The sequence below is a fragment of the Gossypium arboreum genome, chromosome 12 (assembly GCF_025698485.1).
Source record: "Gossypium arboreum isolate Shixiya-1 chromosome 12, ASM2569848v2, whole genome shotgun sequence".
Classification (NCBI taxonomy): Eukaryota; Viridiplantae; Streptophyta; class Magnoliopsida; order Malvales; family Malvaceae; genus Gossypium; species Gossypium arboreum.
In genome coordinates this window covers 77,368,478-77,388,101 of record NC_069081.1, presented here as the reverse complement: position 1 = coordinate 77,388,101, position 19,624 = coordinate 77,368,478, and the positions used below count along the sequence as shown (strand labels likewise).

The following is a 19,624-nucleotide window of genomic DNA, read 5'->3' as shown; positions in this document are numbered from 1 at the left end:
TTCTTTTGTATATGTTAACAATTCTAAAATACAATAAGATTAAATATCTCAAAAGATAATTTTAAAATATGAGAAAATATTAACAAAATATAAAAAATAAAAAATTTTTGTAAAAAATTATAAAATATAATGTAGCATTTAGTCTCATGTTGTTAGTTAAAAGAGGAAGGAATCCCACATTGTTTAGGAACAAGCTGCAAACTTATTCATGAGTCTATATATACACATATCTAATATCCCACATTACTTAAGAAAACAAGAGAAATGAGACTTTGAGTCTATACAAAGATTTACTTTGTTTCTTTTTTATATTAATTGATAAAACCTTAAAACAAATAGTGTTGTCACTTTGAGCCTTTTTTTAATGTTTATTCTTATAAATTTTCAAAAATTTGGTCTATTTTTATAATATTTAAAAAATGACCTTTTTTGAAAATTTAAACTCGGGTTAAAACGTGTCCTTGGGGGAGCATTTTTGCCATATCAACAAAGCGCATCCACGAGGGCGCGATTTTTGCTGACATGGCAAAAACACTCCTCCAAGGAAGCACTTTGCTGGCATATTCCTTGAAATCATGCTGACGTAGACGCGTTTTCGTGGAAAATAGCCTAATCCAGTAAATAACCCAATAAACGGCCCATTTTAATAATTATATTTTTTAAAAAGCCTTTTTGGATAAAATGGCCGAATATTAGATACAAAGAAGATACAACTACAGCACTATAGATGTTCTACCTTACAAATATTAGAGGTGTCTAGGGTGTAAAAGGTAATTTACTACTCTTAAAGGTTTGAAACTTTGACAAATTTGTGTGTTTGCGAATTCGGCTGGGAGAAGAAGGGTAAGAAGGGAAAAGAGAGAAAAAAATGAAGGGAAGGGAGAAAATTAATTAAGTATAATTACTTTATTGAATTTTTTTTGGTATTACATTTTAAAATTTAATTTAAATTATTTAAAAAATCATACTAATTTAATTTTTAAAAATTATTTTAATTATTTTTAAATTATTATATACTTATAAATTGAGATTTTAAAAGCGTCCAACTATATGTTGATTCTTTGGTCACAAATTTTTTTTAAAATTTTATATTAAACTAAGTATTTTTAATTTTTAAATGATATATACAAAATAATATGTACAATCACTCGACGTTTATTTAAATTATTTATTTTATGGATTTGTTAGCAAATTTGAAAAGGGTTAGATAAATCATATAATTTTTTGTCTTAATATTACGTTTTCATATATTTAAATTTCTCAATTTATTATATTTTAATTTATTTCATACTTTATAAGATTTATTATAATTATTCAAATATATTTCTAAATTTATTTATATAAAATTTTAAAATATAAAAGAGTAAAACTACAATATATATATATATATATATATATATATAAAGTAAATTTGTTTATTAATGGTTTAATTCCCGGGCGAAGCCGGTGTAAAATTTAGTTTACCATACAAAATTGATGTTAAAGTTCATAAAAAAATAATAAATTTTAAATTTATCATTTGTGGATTGACTCCATCTTTTAATTAATGTATGTATTGGACAAATCATATATATTCTATAACAGTTCTTTGAAACAACTATTCAAAGTAGAGATTGAAAATAGTGAACATTGACATCATGAGTTCTTTTCTTAAATATTAATTTTTTTATCATTTTGATGAAAATTAATTATTAATTCAAGTTAATTTTAAATATTAAAATTTTATATTCTTAATTTATATTGATAATAATACAAACTATAATAATTTTAAAAATTAAACATTTATATTATATTATTTTTAATTTTGTTAATCATGGTATTACTTAAACATTTATATTACTTAAAAAATTTTGTAACAATTTTTAAAAATAAATAAATTTGATACACATGAGATAAAAAAATAGTATATTATATTATATTATTCATATATTATATAATTTATAGCACATAAAATATTAAGTATATAGTAATATATAATATTATAATGTAAATATTAAAAAATGTTAAATCGTTTATATATAAATTTTAATAAATGAACAAACATACAAAAATATTAAATTTAAATTAAAAATAATATAATATTTTTTAAAAATAATATGAGTGAATTTAAAATAGGATTGAATTAATCATTTAGGAATATAGACAGATTTCAACAAATCTTTAAATTCATATTTTGAGTTGGCTCAAACTAATACAATCATAAAATTGTTAATATCATTACTAAAGATTGATGAACTTATGGACAACTTTAATTGCAAATGTTGCACAACTTTAATTTACACTATTATTCAACTCATTTATTATTGTTTCATTTATCTTTTATATATATATATATATATATATCAAAATATACCTTAAAAACGTATATATCAAAATATAAAATGTGTAACAGCATGCAAGTGAATGCTTTTTTTCTGAGGTGATAATTATTTTAATTTTTTTTAGAAAATAAGTTTTCAATTGTCTATTGTAATTTTTGTTTTAAAAATTGATAGGTGCTAAAAGTAATATGATTTAATCTCATTCTTATTGCGTTTTTGGGTGATTATTCAATGTTAATGGTGAATTTTATACTTCAAATCCTTTGAATTCATGGTTTTATACTTAAGAGAGCATTTGGGAGACAAACGAGCGAAAAACGAACGAAAATCAAAAAATTTGAGCAAGTTACAAGAGCCATACGGGCTAGACCATTCCACATAGCCATATGGTAGGATGTGTCAATTTAGCGATTTGCACTCTAAACCTGCATAAAAATGTGATTTTTAGGTTTTTTGAGCATTCTAAGACGTATATATGGCAAAAATATGAAGATGGGAGGAAGTCATCATAAAATACTCAAGAAAACAACTCAAAAAACACTATTGAAGTCGATTTTGAAGCAAATTTCCATCAAGATTGAAGCTTCCCTTGTGATTTATTTGGCGATTATTATGAGTTTCTTTGTTTCTTGTGATTATATTGTATTTTGGATGTTTTTATTTGCTAGCATGAACTAATTTTCTAAATACCTAGGGAGATGAACCCTATGAAGAATTTTGTCGTTTGATTTCTATTTTTCGAAATCTTATTCTCAATTATGTGTGTTTAATTCTTGGTTTAATATGTTTAGATTATTGATCCATATTTGATGTACTTAAATAAGCAAAGGAATAGACCCTGTTTAAGAGTAGATCTAGCGTGATTGAGTGGAGTTGCATGCAATCCTAAAAATAAGACGACATAAATCTACCGGATTAGAGTCAAATCTAATAGGGGAATTCATAGATCGAGTTGATGCGATAATATGAGTTTTAATTAGAAAGAAATTTCAATTAATCAACCTAGAGTTAGTTGCTCTTATTCTTGAAGAGAGATATTAGCATAATTTAGGGATTTCTACGAATCAAGATACTAAGTGAAATAATTGCATAATTTAGATTGATAATGATAGATGAAATCTAGGTGAATTTTTTCTTGGGTATTGTTTCGCTTCTTGGGTGTTTACTCGATTATTTTCCTAATTTGTTCTTTGTCGTGTTCTTAGTTAATTAATTTAGTTAATTTTACTTTATCAACCAATTGCTCCAATTATTTAATTAAATAATAAAAGACGGTAATTACTAGTACTTGTAGTCTTTGTGACAACGATATCTTTGCTCACCGTAGTTATACTATTTAATTGATAGGTGCACTTGCCTTAGTCAGATTTTTAGTTAGTTTCATGGACATCAAGTTTTTGGCGCTATTGTCAAGGACTAAAATATTAAGAAAATTTCATTTCTATTAATTTAGCCATTTTTTACTTTTATTTTAATATTTTTGTTTTTAATTTACTTTTTGCATTCTATTTTTTTGTTTGTTTGATTCTAACAGGTTCTTTTGGTTTAAGACTAGAGAAAACCCGTTGGTAATCGTTAGTGTTTGATAGTGAATTTGAAAAAATTGCTCACAGAAATTATAGAGAGGTTAGAGAAACAAAGTAATGTCAACAGATTTTAATAAACGATAAAGAGGAAAAGGAAATTATGGAGATGGATGGTAATCAAAATATTCAGCAGCCTCCTGTGTCACGGAGCTAAATCTTTCGTCTCGCAATCCATGCGGCCTTAGGCGATCCGTTCATCCAAACTCCCCTAAGTCAACCTTTTCTTAAGTGAGGATTCCTTAAGAACTCCTCCAAGGCACCAATTGTAGAGCGGAAGCAAACTTGTACAAAAAAAAAAAAGAAACAAAGAACAATAGAAAACCACAGAAAAGAACGCACATGCAGTGTTTGAGTAAATGCTCTCAAAATTCTATTACTTTTAAGAATTCACATACAATGGAATCTGCAGGTGTCGTGTAATGACCCGAATTTTATGAGAATCGAAAATTTTGTTTCTGGCTTACTATTTTCGAAAATTGGGTTCGTAAATATTTGTTAGAAATATTTACGAATGTTAGTTGAGTGATTAATTAGATTTTGGTTAAGTGGATTGGTTTGAACTAAGGTTGATTTAGTATAAGGACTAGATTGAATATAGCGTAAGAGTTTAATTATAAACTAAAAAAAGTGAAGGGACTAAATTAGTAAATAAGCTATAAAGGAAATAGTGACAAATGTGTGGAAAAATAAGGTCCCATGTGTATGTATAATATACATATATTTATACTTAGTATTTAAGTATATAATATAATAATATATTAATATAATAATATAATATAATAAAACATAAAATAAATAAAAGGAAATAAAGAAACAAAATAGAAAAAGGAACAAAGAAAGAAATGAAAAGAGAGAAAGAAAGAAGGAAAGAAAAAGAAAGGGAAAATTAGGGATTTGAAGCTTTAAGCTTTAATTGGTAAGTCAATTAAGTTCTTTTTACTTAATTTTGATGTTTTAGAAGCTCTAGAACAAGGTTTTAATGAAATTAAATTGATATCTTGAAAGTTCCTAGGTTTTTAAGCATGGTTCATGTTGAGAAAATTGTTGAATTAGGGATTTAATTGAATGAATTTCAATTTAGGATTGATTAAGGGATTAAATTGTAAAAGAAGCTATAAGTTTTATGTTTGAGAGACATAATTGAAAGAAACTTGAGATCAGGGTTTTATCATGAATATTTGATGGTTAGAGTGAATACGATAGGAAAATTGAATAGAAATGAAGTATGAATTTAGTGATAAAAGTAAATGAGTTAATTAGGATTAAATTGAAATTAAGGTTTGAATTAAATAGAAAGTCAATTATTTAATGTAAATTAATATTGTATTAATAGTGTAAATTATTTAATTTTCGTAGCTAACGTAGTACCGGAGACATCGACAAAGAAAGGAAAAGAGAAGGTTGACAAAGAGTAATCCGAGAATTACGGTTTGTATTTCTATAAACCGAACTTAATAATTAACTGTTGCTTTTTTATTATTTAATGTGTATGGTAAGTGAAATTGAGGTGAGTTTGATATATTGACATTGAATTGAATTATTTTGTGAAAATATGTGTATGATTGAAAAGTGTATTGAATTGGAATAAATTGAAATTGTATATTGATTGGAAATTGAATTATGTATTGAAATACCCTATTAACAATGTCGGGTTAAGTCGAATATAGTTGGCATGCCATAGGATTGGAAGTGTTCAGGGATACTTCGACCTTGAGTCGATGAGGCACTATAAGTGTTGTACTGTTACTTCGACTTCGAGTCGATAAGGCACCATGTGTGTCGTACTGCTATTGTTACTTCGATTTAATCCGATGAGGTACTGAGTACTGTACTGTTACTATTTAATTCGACAAAGCCGATGAGGCATTTAGTGTCGTACTAGTGTGTTGGTTGGATCCGTGTATCCGCCAAGGTCTGAATTATGTTAATAGGGGTAAACTACTGTACTGAACAACTGAATGACTGTACTACTGTACTGGACAACTAATTGATATTGATTGATAATGAATTGAATTGAATATTTCTTTGAGAATGAGCTGTAAATATAGTTATTGCTATAAGATTTGAAATCTTATAGTTTAAATGCATTTGAGTTAATAATTGATTTAAGTGTTGGTTTATAGAAATACCACTGAATGTATACTAAGCGCACGGTTTGTTTTCGTGAGCAGGTTAGGTAAAAAAGTGATTAACGACTCAGCATCCAAGCCGATCCCGAACTCAAATACTTGGTGATGTATCTTATTTTGAAAAATGGCATGTACCTAGGTTGTTCTTTGAAGTTACTTTGAGATGTGAATGTTAATAGTGTATAAGATAATGTTGGTTAATCTATATATGCAAATTTATGTCTTATAATATGGTATTTTACAAAGTTTAATTTGAATTGATTTGGATGGTATTTAAATATAAAGTTTAGAAAATCTATGTTAGATTGTTATAATCATACATGAGTTAGATCGTTATATTGACAGTTTTATCATGCTTTAGATATATTTAATCATGTTTTGGATTGGTTGAAAGATTAGATTTTAAATTGTTTGTATTTCAAGGTTTGCAGGTTAGTAAACTTGAATTATAAGGCTCATTTTTAGTCCACATGGCTTGGCACACGGGCGTGTGACCAAACCGTGTGAGAAACAAGGCTTACACACGGGCATGTAGTTAGACCTTGTGTCCCCTGCATCTTAAATATTGTAAACAAAATGCTCAGGTATGGCTACATGGGCAGAGACACAGGTGTGTGTCTCAGCCATGTAAGGTACACGACCACAAAACAAGGGCATGTGCCCTAGCCATGTGAAAACTACACTAGTTTTGAATTGAAAATAAATCCACATGGGCTAGGCACACGGGCGTGTGAAACTAATTTGTTCATGAGCTGCAAGTCAGAGAGTTACACGGGTAAAGGATACGGGCGTGTCCTGGCAGTGTGAGTCACACGGAGTGACAACATGGGCATGTCTCAGGGACACACGGGCTTGTCTCCTAGACCACACGGGCGTGTGGGTACTGTTCATAAGATAAATTTTAGAAATTTTATGAAAAAATTTATAAGCTTCTGATCAGGTTCCAATTTGTTTCTAACATCTTCTTTAGGCCTCGAAGGTCCATTAAAGGGTCAATAAGACAAATTATTGAATTGTATAATGAATAATTTTATATAATTCGTGTTTTAAATTGTATTGACTGGTAATGCTCCATAATCCTATTCTGATGCTGAAAAAAGGTTGGGGATATTACATTTAGTGGTATCAGAGCTATTCAGGTTTAGTCGACTCTAGGATAAAACTGAGTATAGAAATGAGTTTAGAGGTACATGTCATTATTGAGTTAAATTTGAGTCAAGATTGGATGCTGATAAATAGATACTGAATTATTGTTTTTGTTTTATAGTTAAAGATGTCTGATGAAAACATTGAAGATATCGATCAAGAAATGTATAGTGAAGGTGATGAATCATATGATATGAATGAATCGGAGTCTACAACACCAAGTGTAAATTCGATAGGTAATCAACCACCAAATGTTAGAAGAAGTGATACTAGAGAAAGAAATAATACAGAAATAATACAGAAATACTCAGAGTGATAGTTGATGCTCTTCAAACAGCAGTAGGAACTATACCTACTATAACTCCTACCCCTACTACCCGACGAGCCCCGATTAAAGAGTTACGAAATATGGTGCTACTGAATTTCTGGGATTGAAGGGAGTTGACCCGTCTATATCTGAAAATTGGGTAGAAACTACAAAGAGAATCTTGAAGTAGCTTGAATGTACCCTACAGGAAAGTTTATTGTGTGTCGTTTCTTTGTTACAAGGAGAAGCGTACGTATGGTGGGAATCGGTAACTCAGTATGTATCAAAAGAACAGATAAGTTGGGAATTCTTTCTAAGAGAATTTCAAAAGGAATATTTGGGAGAATTATACATGAAAGATGGAAAACAGGAGTTCTTAATGTTGAAACAAGGTGAGATGTCCATAGCGGATTATGAACGGGAATTTTTGAGATTGAGTAGATATACAACTAAATTTGTACCAACTGAAGCTGACAAATGCAAACGATTTCTACGAGGATTGCATGATGAATTATGACTACAATTGGTGTCTCTATGAACTACTAAATTTGCAGATTTAATTGAGAGAGTTAAATTTGTGAAACAAGTGTTGGAACTAGATAAAAAGCCTGAAATTTCTCGTTCACTTGGAAAGTATCCTGGAACTACAAGTTCTAATTCATAACCTAAGAGATCAAAAGAATTTTGAGGCAATGGGAGATTTGGTTCTAGATCAGATAGAATTAACAGAAATCGTGGTAAACAGACGACAGTTTCCACTAGTACCATTAAAGGGCTTTCTCGGAATACTAAAATTTTGGAATATCAATACTGTGGGAACAAACATCGGGGTGAGTGTTGGAAATTAACTGGTGGTTGTTTCCGTTGTGGATCCACTGATTATTTTGTAAAAGACTACCTACAAATTAAAAATACAGCACCAGAGGTATCACAGAGATCTAAATCTGCTTCCAGAGGGTGAGGGTCAGGCAGAGGTGGTTCAGTTAGTAGAGGAGGTGCTAGAAAAACAAATAAAGTTGCTACTCAACAATCGAAAGCTAGAGCTCCGGCCCAAGCATATGCTATAAGAACTTATGAAGAAGAAGACGTACACAATATGGTGACAGGTATATTTCTATTGCATTTAGAGCCTGTTTATGTTTTAATAGATCCGAGATTGTCACATTCTTATGTTAATACAAAACTAGTTGAGACGGGAAAATTAAAACTAAACTGTCTAGAGTAACAGTAAAGGTGTCTAGTCCTCTGGGGCAAACAATGTTAGTGAATCGAATTTGTCGAAGAAGTCCATTAATGATTCAAGATAGAATCTTCCGTTGATTTATTAATTATGCCATTTGGCGACTTTGACATAATACTGGGTATGGGCTGGCTATCAGATCATGGGGTAATTTTGGATTGGTACAAAAAGAAGTTCACTGTTCAAAATGAAAGCGGTGATCAGATTGAAGTAAATAGTATTTGGACCAGTGGATCAGTTCATTTTATTTCAGCAATAAAAAATAGTAACCTTCTTTATCAAGGTTGTGCTGCTTTCTTAGTATATGTTATTAATTCAGATTTGGTGGAGAGTAAATGTAGTAAAATTCGAATTGTATGTGAATTTCCTGATGTATTTCCTAAAGAACTACCTGGATTACCTCATGATCAGGAAGTTGAATTTGTGATTGAAGTATACCTGGGAATAGATCCAGTGTCGATACATCCATATCATATGTCACCTACTGAATTGAAGGAGTTGAAGGTACAACTACAAGATTTATTGGATCGAGGTTTTATACGACCTAGTACATCACCGTGGGGAGCTCTAGTACTATTTGTTAAAAAGAGAGATGGTTCGATGCGGTTATGATTGATTATCGATAGTTAAACAAGGTGATTGTTAAGAATAAATACCCGTTACCTCACATTGATGATTTATTTGATCAATTGAAAGAAGCTTATGTGTTTTCATAGATTGATTTAAGATCGGGCTATTATCAGTTAAAGGTGAAGGAAAGTGATGTACCAAAGACGGCGTTCCAAACATGGTATGGGCATTATGAATTTTTAGTGATGCCATTTGGGTTAACAAATGCCCCAACTGCTTTTATAGATCTTATGAACTAAATTTTTTAGCCGTACTTGGATCAGTTCGTGGTAGTTTTTATTGATGACATTTTGGTATATTCAAAGTCTGAATCTAAACATGAGCAACATCTTCGAATTGTTTTGTAAACATTACGGGAGAAACAATTATATGGGAAATTGAGTAAATGCGAATTTTGGTTATTAGAGGAGGTATTTCATGGTCATGTGGTATCAGCAGATGGAATTAGAGTAGATCCAAAGAAAATTGAACCAATTGTTTAATGGAAAACTCCCAAAAATGTGTCAGAAGTACATAGTTTCCTTGGATTGGCTGGGTACTACCGATGGTTCGTGAATGGATTTTTAAAAATAGCTTTACTGATAAAAAAGTTATTGCAAAAGAATGTTCCATTTGTCTAGAATGATCAATGCTAAGAAAGTTTTGAGAAATTGAAGCAGATGTTAACAGAAGCACCAGTGTTGACTTTACTAGAGTTGGGAAAAGATTTTGTTGTATATAGCTAGTTTTCTTAAATGGACTTGGGTGTGTACTAATGCAAAGTGGGAAAATGATTCATTATGTTTCACGACAACTAAAACCACATGAACGTAACTATCTGACTCATGATTTGGAACTAGAAGTTGTGATTTTTGCTTTGAAGATTTGGAGACATTATTTGTATGGTGAGAAATGCTACATCTACACTGATTATAAAAGTCTCAATTATCTTTTGTCATAAAAAGAGTTGAATTTGAGACAGCATCGGTGGATAGAACTTCTAAAAGATTATGATTTTGTTATTGACTATCATTCGAGTAAAGCTAATGTGGTAGTTGATGCATTCAGTAGGAAGACAACAATTGAATTGCGAAAAATGTTTGCATAGCTCAGTATTAGTGATGATGGAGGTTTATTGGCTAAATTAAGAATTAAACCAGTGGTGTTTGAACAAATCAAGTCAGCTCAGTTAGAAGATGATAAGCTAATGAAGAGAAAAGAAATGGTTCAGAGTGGTGTAGTTGGGAATTTCAGTATTGATGAGCATGATTATCTGAATTTTATAATCGGATCTGTGTTCCAAATGTTTCAGATTTGAAAGAGTTGATATTACAAGAAGCACATGATAGTTCATTTGCGTTACATTCCGAAGGAACAAAAATGTATCGTGATTTACGAGAATTGTATTGGTGGCCAGGTATGAAGAGAGATATAGTGGAATTTGTAGCCAAATGTTTGACATGTCAGCGAATCAAAGCAGGACATTAGGTTCCAACTGGTTCACTTCAGCCTATTAATATTCCTGAGTGGAAATGGGACTGCATTACAATGGATTTTGTAACGGGATTACCATTATCAACAAGTAAGAAAAATGCTATTTGGGTGATTGTTGATCGGCTTACAAAGTTAGCTCATTTTATAGCAGTCAGAACGGATTGGTCACTTCATAAACTTGCAGAAACATATATCCGAGAAATCGTGAAACTGTATGGTATTCCTGTATCGATAATCTCAGATCGAGATCCAAGGTTTACATTAAGGTTTTGGAAGCAGTTGCATGAATCTCTTGGTACTCGACTTCATTTTAGTACAGCTTTCCAATTACAGACCGATGGACAGTCAGAAAAAGTTATTCAGATTTTAGAAGACATGCTTCGAGCTTGTATTATTGATTTTGAATCAAGTTGGGAACGTTATCTACCATTAACTGAATTTATATATAATAATAGTTTCCAATCGAGTATTCAAATGGCACCGTATGAAGCTTTATATGGTTGGAGATGTTGGTTACCAGTATGTTGGACAGAACTGAATGAGAAGAAAATAATTGGACCAGAATTGATTCAAGAAATAGAAGCTACTGTTAAGAAGATTCGAGAAAGATTGAAAGCAGCTTTTGACAGACAAAAATCATATGCAGATCTGAAACATCGGGACATTGAGTATTCAGTCAGGGACAAAGTATTTCTCAAAGTCTCTCCTTGGAAAAAAGTTTTAAGATTTGGACAAAAAGGTAAATTGAGTCCACGTTATATCGGACCATACGAAATTGTGGAAAAAATTGGGCAGGTTGCATATCGATTGGCTTTACCTCCAGAATTATAAAAGATTCATGATGTTTTTCATGTTTCTATGCTCAGAAGATATCGATCAGTTCCATCTCATATTATTTCTACTGAGGATATTGAAATTCGACTTGATTTGTCATATAAAGAGGAACCGGTTAAAATATTAGCCCGAGAGGTAAAGGAATTGCGTAATAAACGGGTTCCCTTAGTGAAAGTATTATGGAAAAGTCATAATATTGAAGAAGCAACATGGAAACCAAAGCATACAATAAGATCTCAGTACCCCCATCTCTTTTCAGGTAAATTTCGAGAACAAAATTTATTAAAGGGGGAGAAATGTAATGACCCAAAATTTATGGGTATCAGAAATCGTGTTTCTGGCTTACTATTTTCGAAAATTGGGTTCATAAATATTTATTAGAAATATTTACGAATGTTAGTTGAGTGATTAATTAGATTTTAGTTAAGTGAATTAGTTTGAATTAAGGTTGATTTAGTATAAGGACTAGATTAAATATAGTGTAAGAGTTTAATTATAGACTAAGCCAAGCACATAATCGTAATCATCTAATTGGATTACCTCGAATTCTTCATTGCCTTTCCAATCGCCGATTTATAGCTCCACATTACAAACTACTCCCACAGTTAGGGCTTCCTTGAAATTTACTGTCTTGATCTTCCTATTCAATTTCTTAATTGAGAGATCAAGTTTCTTCGCAGCTTTCTGATATGAATAAGTCCAATGCTCTTGTATCGACAATAGCACTCCTCTTTTGACCTGCAATGTTGATGTCTACAAACATCAACCCTTCTCCACCATTCTTTTTCTTCGGAATAAGCACTAACGAATTGATCGTCGATGCCTTTTTCTCAATAGGCTTCCCCTCTTCCGGCTCATCACTCCTCTTGACAATTGAAAACGAAGATACTTTTGGACAGTCCTTCTTCATATGCGGTCCTTTATAAAAGTAGCATCTCAACTTTCCCCTATTCTCTTTCAGGCTATTAGGTTTCCACTTCCCATTTTATGGTTTCCCATTACCATTGTCGCTACTACTACCACTGCCATAATAGCTATGTCCCTCTTTATCTTCCTCATGGTGCCCACCATTTCCCTTCTCATTGGGCTTGGAAGATTCAAACCTGTCTTTTCTCAGAACAAGTTCCACTAAGGACTCTGCTACCATCATGGCATTGGTAAGTTCCTGAACTCCTCGACGTTGCAATTCTTACTTCACCCATGGTTTCAACCCATCCATAAAGGAGAAAAATACTTCCTTCTCGCTCAAATCAAAAATTTGGAGCATGAGTTCACTGAACTCCCGTACATACTCCCTAACCGTGCCTCGTTGCGTAAGCCGGCGCAACTTTGCTCGAGCTTCATTCTCGGCATACTCGGGGTAAAACTGTGCTTTAAACTCTTTTTAGAACTCCTCCTAAGTCCCATTCTCGGTCCCACCATGTCTCACATCAGTGGACCTACGTTGCCACCTTAACAAAGCAACATCAACAAAATACATAGTAACAATATTTACCTTTGTGGCATCATCCTTGATGCTCATCACACGGAAGTATTGCTTCATGGCCCAAAGAAAGTTATCCACTTTACTTGTGGAGCTTGCCCCTTTAAACTCTTTCAATTTGGGCACATATATTAGCCCTTCCTTGATCGAATTACTTTTCTGGCCCTTCCTCGTGTCTCCATTGGCCCACTCTGACCAACAACTTCTTTCGACATCCCAATAGTGCCTTCGAACCAATAGCTTGGATACCACTTGTCACAGGGCTAGATCTTTTGTCTCGCGATCCGTGCGGCCTTAGGCGATCCGTTCGTCCAAACCCACCTAAGTTAGTCTTTTCTCAAGTGAGGATTCCTTAAGAACTCCAAGGTACCAATTGTAGAGCGGAAGCAAACTTGTGCCAAAAGAAGCAACAAAGAACAATAGAAATCCACAGAAAAGAACACACACGAGGTGTTTGAGTAAATTCTTTCAGAATTCTATTACTTTTAAGAATTCACATACAATGGAATGGTATACAAGTGAGGGGGAGGCTTTCTATTTATAGTTGAGCTCTCCCAAAACCAATGGACAAGATTAAGTTACATCGACGGACAAGATCGACCATATCCCTTGATTTTAGGGATTTACAAGATATATCATATCAAATCTAATCTAATCTTTACAAGAAATGATTCCTATCAATCTTCTAAGATTAGTTGCCCAAAATAGCTGAAGTTGCCATATCTTTATTATCGGGCCAATCAGGCTTCAATATAATAGGCTTCTCAACAGTTCCTTGAATCGGGCCAATTCTCATGGGCTAAATGATCCCCATCTTATTGACAGACCTCTATGGGGCGTATCTTGTGCCATGGTTACGGGCTTTGAACTTTGACTTGTGACACTTGCACCTCCTACTCCTCGTACTATGTATGATTATGCTAAGCCTACTTTAGTTGTGGTTGAATCGAGTATCGTTAGATTGACTATTAGTACAACAATTTTAAGCTAAATCTGAACATAATTTAGATGGTACAGTAGTATGTTCAGTTTGATGGCTTGCAAGATGAAGATTTGAATGCTCATTTGGCTAAATTTCTAGAGATTTGTGACACATTCAAGATTAATGGCGTTGTTGTTGATGTCATGCACTTACAATTGTTCCCATTCGCTTTGAGGAGTAAAGCAAAACAGTGGTTGAATTCAATTTCACGGGGTTCTATCACGACTTGGGATCAAGTTACTGAGAAGTTTTTATTGAAATATTTTTCACCGGCTAAAACAACTAAGGTGAGGAATGATATCTCTTCTTTTGTTCAATTTGATATTGAGACTCTTTATGATAAATGTGAGAGATTTAAGGATTTGTTAAAAAGGTGTCGTCACCATGGACTACCTTTTATGGCTCCAAGTTCAAACTTTTTTACAATGGTTTGAACCCCTTGACTAGATAGATGATTGATGCAGCAGCTGGCGGAACATTGAATAACAAAACACTTGAGGCAGCTCAAGAGATTATTGAGAAGATGACACTGAATGATTATTAGTAGCAAGTTACGAAAGTAAAACATGCTAAGGTAGCCAGAGTTTTTTTATTTTGATGCAGTTTCTATGTTGGAAAATTAGGTAGAAGCTCTTGGTAAGAAAATTGATGGTTTGAATTTTTCTAAGCAGGTGAATCCGGTGATACAATGTGATGCAGATGAAGTGGGGATGATGTAAACTTGAAATTATATAAGATTTTTTGAGTAAATTTTACCACCTTTTTACTTCAAAATAATATTAATCTTAAGTATTTGTTAATTAATTAAGTGAATTTTACTTAAATGTTAATAATGGACATGAATTTATAAAGTATGCTAATTTGTGTTTTTTTATATGATTTTATGCTTAAAATTAAAGTATTTCATGTTATTTATTAATATGTTAAATTTACTTATGCAATGGGACCATAGAGTTGAGTTTATTATAATATTGTATGGACATGAGCTATTATTCTCATGTGTTGGACGGCAATACTAAGCTTAATGGATCATCAAGATGCCACCTTAACCCAATAAAAAAAGATGATACATGTTGGTCAAGTCTACAAGCTAGTTGGGTTATTAACCGTCTAGTTTAAGAGAATAGAGGCCCAACTCGGCAACCACAATTAGGCAGCCAAGAAATCAATTTTGGGACAATTATTTGAATATCTTCACACTTGGAAGAACATTGGAAATTGACACAAGATTTGCTTGAGAAAACGTCCACCCCCTTGCATGATTCAATCATGAAATCATGCTTGAATCAAGCAACCAAACCACCTTCTCTTCCACATATCATGGTCGGTCGTAGGAGGGAGAAATCCGAGGGATTGTTGCTATTAGTTTTAGTAAACTCTCCCACCTACTTCACGTATAAATGCCACACCTATCTCACCTTTTCAATCATCCCTTCATCCCTCATTTTTACAACATTCTTCATTCTTTCTATTGCTCTCTTCATCCACCACGCCTATGATTCCATTTTTCCCTTAGTTTTTAGCCAACAAAAGCCTTGAAGAGACCATCTCTTGGCCAGCCACCTTGAGAAACCATTAGCAAAAGTGCAACAAGAGGAGTAGACAAAAACACCTTCAATCCGAGCCCGCGAAACTATCGACTTGAAATAGAGTTTATTCTTTCCTTACTTGTTGTTTTAAATTAATTATGTTTGCAATGTGTTTTGTGATCTTGACATCAACAATGGTAGCTTAAATCTGTTTAGCTAGGTTAATTGCATTAATTCAATGAGATTTGTTTGATTTATGTTTAAAGTGTTTGTGCCTCAGTCGATCATGCTTTCAATTAAATTCAAGTATGTATTTCATTCATAAGTGATTGGAAGCATTAGAATTAGTTGAAAGATCCTAACTAGACGACAATTAGTGGACACAATAATTGAAAAGTGCATGATTGATTTAGATCCTAACCTGACTAAATTAAAGGTTCATAATAACTTTAACGAGCACTATTATCTTACATAGTTTTTAGGTTTATGTGATTAAACTGTTTCAAACCTAACCCGTCCCTGTTACTTCACATAAATACTAAGAAACCTCTTAGTTTAATATGATCAGTAAAATGCATGTTTCACTAAGTAAAAGATTCCAAATGGACTTAATTTGGTTTCCAAACTCATGAAAGATCGAGTTGCCATGGAATGTTTTCCGAACACTATTAAGCATGATGAAAATGAATCAAGTTGATTGATATAGTTATCCTATCCTGTTCATGTTATTGATTGTTGAAGTTGTCTTTCTGCTATTAAATTCATTCATACATTTAGATAATTTGCATACTTAAATTAAAATTGCATTTGGGATTAACTTTGCATCTAGTTAAATTAATCTAGTTTAATCATCATCACTCAAATTACTGTGTTTTTATCACCAAATTGTTAACTTATAAATTTACAACTAATTGATTAACATACACAGTCCCTGTAGAGACGACAACTTATTTGTTTACTTATTACTTGAAAGACTGTGTACACTTGCACAAACTGAGCGTTATAGGTGATTAATTTAGAATATTCATCTTTCAAGTCGAACATAGAGCATGAGCAAGTCGACTTTATGGGTAATAATTCTAAACCTCAAAATAATCCCTATAGCAATAGTTATAATCCAAGATGGAGGAATCATCTAATTTTTTCCTAGGGTGATCAAGAAAATCAAATATCACAACACCCTCTAGGTTTTCAGCAACCTTATCAGTAAGAAAAGAAATCAAACCTTAAGGAGAAGTTAGCTAAATTCATTCCGGTGTCCGACACTTGATTTCAAAACACTGAAATAGTTCTGAAAAATTAGCAAGCATTAATTTAAGGACTTGAAAATTAGATTGGACAGCTTGCTAAATTCGTTCCAAAAAGACAGTAAGGTAGTTTACCTAGTATCACTGAAACTAATCCAAAGGAGCAAGTCCATACAATCACTGTTCAAAGCATGGAAGAGTTAGTCGAGCTTGAAAAGAAACTGAATCTAGAAACTGTTGAAAAAAATGACAGGATTAAGGAAAGCAAGAAAGAGCATAAGCCGGTAGTTAGAGAATACAAACCACGAATCCCATATCCGGCAACATGGAAGCAAGACCGTATAAAAGAACAATATGATAAATTTCTTGAAATTTTGAAAAAAATTGCATATTAACTTACCTTTTGTTAAAGCCCTTTCGCAGATGCCAAAGTATGTAAAATTTTTAAAAGAGTTGTTAACAAATAAAAGGAATTTAGACAAATTGTCAACTGTGGAGTTTAATGAGGATTGTTCAACCATTCTCCAAAACAAACTATCAAACAAGCTTAAAGATCCAAGGAGTTTTACTATTCATTTTCTTATTGGTAGTTTAAATGTTGAAAAAGTTTTTGCTGATTTGAGGACTAGTATAAATGTTATGCCATATAAAATGTTCAAACAACTTGGTCTCAGGGAACCAAAACCTACTAGGATGAATATTCAATTAGCTGACAGATCAATTAGGTATCCTAAGGGTGTTATTGGATATGTACTTGTTAAAATCGATAAATTTATATTCCTTGTTGATTTTGTTATATTGGACATGGATGAGGATATTGAGGTACCCATGATCTTAGGTCGACCCTTTCTAGCTATTGCTAGAACTGTTATTGATGTGGGTAATGGTGAGCTTGTGCCGAGTATAGGTGATGAAAAGGTTAGTCTTCAAGCACGTGATTTTGTTAGAGTTCCCAATAAGCGAGATGATACTCATTATTTTGTTAATGTTAGTAATCATGTGGCTTGACATTCTTTACAGGAATTTACTAATGAATACGTGTTCGAACAATATCCGTCTCAAGGTGATAAAAATCAAAGGATAAGTGGAGAGCGAATGGTGCAACTTGATGAATTAGATGAATGGCGAATAAAGGATGATGAGAGTACAAGAACGGTCAAAAAAATATCTAAGCAATGACATAATGTGCATGTAAAGAGGACGAACCAATTCAAAGTTGGGGACAAAGTGCTGCTAGACAAATCAAATCCACGAATGTTCCCTTTAGAGCTTCAGTCAAGAGGGTGGAACCCATTTGTGGTACAAAACATATTTCCATACAGAACCATTGAGCTAACACACCCTGATTACGACATATTCAAGGTAAATAGTCTTTGTCTTAAACTTTATTTTGGTGGTAATACTGACAACGAGAGAGATGAGCTTCAACTCCAAGATTTTCCTTAACCATTACCTTAAAAAGAGAAGTCAAGCTTAGACTCTAAGTAAATGCTTCTTGAGAGGTAACCCGAGTGTTTTTATTTATTTATTTTACTTTCATGTTATTTCAAAAAAATATTAGTACATATTTTTATTATTTAAAAAAACTTCAAAAAATTCAAAAAATATATATACATATATAAAGTACATTTATTTTTATTTTTATTACTAAAACAATTGAAAAAAATGGTCTACACGGTCTGAGGTGGTCTACACGGCCTGAAGACATGGCCGTGTGAGACACACAGCTTGGACACAGGGGCATGTCCCAGGCCATGTGCATACTGTAGCTAATTTTTCTAGTTTTCTTTCGACACACTACATCAGTGAGGCACACGGGCATAGGAGAAGCGAACAAGCATCGAACACAGCCTGACACACAGTCCTGTGTGACACATGGCCTGGACACACAGTGGTGTCCTAGGTCATATGGATATTGGGCATACTTTCACCTATTTTTTGAAGCATCAAACGGTCTAAGATGAACCACACAGTCTGGCGACACTACCGTGTGGGACACACAAGTGTGTCCTAGGCCATGTGAATCCTAGATCCTATTATTTTCACACTTTCGATTGTCACACAGGCTATGGGCCTGTACACGATTTCTAGATACAGCCGTGGCCCAACACGGGCCCTATACATGATTATGCCATCTATTTCAAGATAGGGTTTTGATTTTTTTTACTTTTTTTCTTCTTGAACTACCCCTAGTCGTCACTTCCCCTATCCTCCCAACCCTAGCCGCCGTCATCCCCTCCCTCATCACCTACCAGTCACTATTTGTCCCTTTGTCAGTCCGACCACCACGCAACCATGTCCTTTCCTTTGCCCTTTCTCTCTTTTCCTTCCCCTTTTTTACCTTGTTCTCATCAGCCTCCACTCGCCAGCCATTATTAATTTTCCCCATCCCTCTCATTTTATTTTTTCCTCGATTTTTTCCCTCGTTGCTGACAAAACCTATTCCCCCTCTATTTTAAACCCCGAAATAGTCCCTTTCCCCCCTAAATCAAGCGCCATATTTTTCTTTATCCTTTCCCTTTCCTTCTTCTTTCTCCCTCTATTCGGCCATTATTCCACATGCCCTCATCACAACCGCGCCCCTCGTTGGATCCTCGCCATTCTTGCACCACCGTCATCCAACAATACCACCGTTTGTGACTTCCTTTGTTATTATTATTATTATTATTATTATTATTATTATTATTATTATTATTATTATTATTATTATTATTATT

General features: G+C 32.9%; 1 non-coding gene across 1 annotated transcript; it reads right to left on the bottom strand.

Annotated features, from left to right (window-relative positions):
- Positions 1-14,415: 14,415 nt before the first annotated feature.
- LOC128286248 (small nucleolar RNA R71) lies at positions 14,416-14,522 on the bottom strand. Its single transcript, XR_008276792.1, has one exon. It is a non-coding gene; the product is annotated as a small nucleolar RNA R71 (small nucleolar RNA).
- Positions 14,523-19,624: the final 5,102 nt, after the last annotated feature.